This window comes from Sander lucioperca, chromosome 14, assembly GCF_008315115.2.
Source record: "Sander lucioperca isolate FBNREF2018 chromosome 14, SLUC_FBN_1.2, whole genome shotgun sequence".
Lineage (NCBI taxonomy): Eukaryota > Metazoa > Chordata > Actinopteri > Perciformes > Percidae > Sander > Sander lucioperca.
The window spans coordinates 13,723,416-13,727,309 of NC_050186.1; the positions used below are offsets into that span (position 1 = coordinate 13,723,416).

A 3,894-nucleotide genomic window follows, 5' to 3' on the forward strand; every position below is an offset into this window, starting at 1 on the left:
AAGTGACTTGTTTGGATGAATTGTTAAAGGCAGGTAGTCTTCCTTGTCTTGCGGTGAATAAGATCCCTGGAAAATCAAAGCCATATTATACTAATTTAATAAACTTTCATGATATACTATGTGTAGAATGATTGAAGGATTTGTTGGCATGGTGGAAGTTAATCCTGCAGGTTCTTGTATGGTTTCCTTTTTTGAAAAGCAATGAAGCTCAGCTGTGGCCTTACATACAGTATGTCTTGGAGAAGTTAGAATATTCAATTTTAAGCTATTTTAAAAGATTGTACTGTTTTATTTAAAAAATAAATTACACGTTACATTATGTTCCCTCTTAAAGTGCTCATATTATGCTTTTTGGCTTTTCCCCTTTTCGTTGTGTTATATCTTTTTTGTGCATGTTACAGGTTTACAAAGTGAAAAAGCCCAAAGTCCACCCCAAAGGGACTTACCATCTCCAACAGAAAACACTGTTCACTAACTGCTCCAAACAGCTCTGTTGTAGTCCGGCCTTTACTTCAGAGACAAACGTGGTCACTTTGTAACGTTAACGTTATAATGCTCGCCTAGCTGCTAGCGTAGCACGCCTTCATACTCTGCTTCTCACTGGCTAGTAGTCCTTACCTAGGTACTGTCAGGGCACGCCCTCATACTCTGCTTCTGACTGGCTAGTAGTCCTTACCTAGGTACTGTCAGGGCACGCCCTCATACTCTGCTTCTGACTGGCTAGTAGTCCTTACCTAGGTACTGTCAGGGCACGCCCTCATACTCTGCTTCTGACTGGCTAGTAGTCCTTACCTAGGTACTGTCAGGGCACGCCCTCATACTCTGCTTCTGACTGGCTAGTAGTCCTCACCTAGGTACTGTCAGGGCACGCCCTCATACTCTGCTTCTGACTGGCTAGTAGTCCTTACCTAGGTACTGTCAGGGCACGCCCTCATACTCTCCTTCTGACCAAAGATCCTCTATACTAAAGAGAGCGCATTTCAAGCAGCGCCAACGGTATGAAACGGTCCACACTTCCTGTCTCCTAAAGAGGATAAACTTTATTTCACTTTTAAAACGGCAGCAGAAGTGTGATGCCGTCACAGTACATTTGTAAGTTGATCCCACAGCATTAGTATGAACAAATTATTTACAAAAAAAGCTTTTCTAATTACATTCAGCTACTTGAATTAGAAAATGTCTGCTTTAGGTGAAAGAGCTTCAGCCTGGTTTGTCTTCCACTCAGCCGAGAGGCCGTGTATCATCTGGCTTCATTCTCACTCACATCATTCTGCTCAGAGCTCATGTGACCCAAGAAAAAATAAACATTTTGTGCTGTCCACAGGTGGAACTAGTACTAGAAAAGTATTCAGGTACTTTCAACAGTATTGTCTGGAAAATGATTAGGGTAATGAAAACCAAATTGTATTATGTCCTCTTGAAAATGTTTTGTGATGGTTCCATTTCAGCCTGTCAACTGCAAAGTCCAGAGTTCCAGCTTTAACATCCAACTTTAAATGTAACCGGATGAGCAAATAAAACATCTAATTAAGAAAATAATTAGGAAAGTAAGTACACCGTTTCTATAAAAACTCAAGTACTTCAGAGTAGATAGCTAGTAGGTAGCTTACTACACTCAGGACTTTGCAGCTCTGCACTGACATTTTGAGACTGAAGATACACAATAAAGACCAAACTTGACTGTATTAACAGAATGGTTTCCATACTCTAACTGCCAGTAGGCTACATATCACATGTTACAAAAACCAGAAACGGCAACAGAAATGTTGAGGCGGCGATGCTTATACTGACATTAAATTGAAATGTATCTTAGGTCTTAATAATACTAGAATCTGTAAAAATATTCTGATAGCCCTCTGTGGGAAATCCCAAATTAAGTGTCACCTAGTTCATTCAGTAAATATATTGCAGGACATGTTTCAAATCGACTCCTAGAGGAGATAATAAGGGGAACTCAGCCATGAGGCACTTCACTAGTGATTTCATAGGTGTACTAACAGCACCCTTTATGCCATCGGAAACTACATTCTCCTCTTAGACTAAAGCCGCCTACACATGATAGTCGGCAAAACCGCTTTGCACCTAGCCTGACAAGCCAGACCCACATCAAGATGTTGGGTCTGGGAACTCACCATTGGCAGGGCTCAATCCGAGGGGCGGGATAAACAGTTGTCTTTCAAATTCCCTCTGCACTCATGGCCAACCAGAGCAACGCTAGTTGATAGATTCAACTTTTGCCGTATCCGGTCGGCAAAACTCCGAACACATCATCTTTTTTTTTAAGAATGACTTCAGTGCTTAACTCCAAGTCTTCCAGAGTCGCGGCCAAAGCCGTTTCGAAAGACTGCTGTTCGCCACAACAGCAGCCATCTTCTTTGTTTTCAAGTAGCAGGGAACCGTCGCAACTCTGCCGTCCTTATGTTAAGCCCGCCCACCGACTCCATACACGATGTGATTGGCCTGACCAGAATTTGGTTTTTCCAGCTAGCAAGCCAACGGAGAGTTGCTAGACTGACCCTGGTTGCAAATTACATTTGCTGCCGCTAGGGTGCGTCTAGATTTCTAGGCTACTTTGCACCGGCCGTTCCGTTGATTTCCTACGGGGGAGGGCAATGGCGCCCAACTATGCGCTGCCCCTGGCGTCGATCATCAGTCGGATGTGCTGCTTTGCGCTGCACTCAAAGTTCAAATTATTTTAACTTTGACCTAGTTGCCGCTGACCTTTCAAAAGCGCAACCGATAAGATAACAGCATGTCGTTACCTAGCAACGGGAAATTGCTTTCTTGCCAGCCTTGATGACGCCCTACCTAGCGGTGCATTGAGAGCAAATTGCTTATCATGTGTAGGCGGCTTCAAGCGTTCCTCTGACTTTCAGCGACACTATTTGAAATTCATTAAACATTCAAAATATGTGCTATGACACCACGACATTTTTTACAATGACACAATTAGAAAGCCAAGCAAACAATGTGCACAAACTCTGTTTTGTACATTAAATATATGAAAAAGTCCTCTCGGCTCGCCGCTCCGTCAGCACCCAACGGGAGGTGTTTTCATGGGAGGGGGCGGAGTCAAAGAGGTCAAGTCTTACATCATAGGGGTCACGAGTCGATGACAGCCCTCTGGACTTAATCTATCAGTGATATTTCACTAGCAAAAGTTAGCAGCTTAAAAAAAGAAAGCTGGGAAATTACTAGTTATGAAAAAAAAACAACCACACAAAATAGGAACTATAAATGGCAAGAAAAAAATATTTCAGTCTATTAGCAAATATCGGTTTCTTTTTTACAAAGCTCTTATAGAACATACATACATTTATATATTAAGATATCTGTAGGAAAAGAGACAAGTCAGTCGTCTACATGAGCATGAACGATGGCGTCGGCTGCGTTTGGAGCTGCTGCGAGAGCTTTCATGGGGGGGCGGGGGGCGGGTCAACTGGGCCGACTGCTGGGTGCATTCATCTCAGGAAACTGAAAATAATCTCTTAGATATAGATTTAGCACTTTGATTCTGTTTCATATATTGTAACTGTATGTTGTGTGTTGTCATTCATTCTCTATTTTACAATGGTTTTGAGTATGATGTCACTTCCTGTCTTTGTCCTATATATTTCCTGTTTGTATCTCACGTTCTGGTTAGTCCCCCTGAGGAAGGCCTGTGTAGCGCAAACACGGTGTATTTTAAAAACAATCTTTCTGCAATGCATTAGCCGCATCAATAAAGGCTTTTTAACTTTTTCTCAGACAAGAGTGCCTTGGTTTTGGCGCTGTTCTGATGCTATTGGCTCACACCTTGCATTAAAGAAGAGCCCCTTGTTAGACTTTTTTTCAACCACTACAAAAAGAAAAAAAAGTGCTGCTTTGTTAGTCTTCTCAAAATGATCTCTTTTG

The 3,894-nt window shown here is 42.2% G+C and overlaps 1 long non-coding RNA gene across 1 annotated transcript; it reads right to left on the reverse strand.

Annotated features, from left to right (window-relative positions):
* Positions 1-1,014: 1,014 nt before the first annotated feature.
* Positions 1,015-3,813, reverse strand: LOC116063011. The gene is made up of 2 exons (XR_004108157.2): positions 2,722-3,813; positions 1,015-2,074 (listed from the first exon to the last, which is right to left on the reverse strand). It is a non-coding gene; the product is annotated as an uncharacterized LOC116063011 (long non-coding RNA).
* Positions 3,814-3,894: the final 81 nt, after the last annotated feature.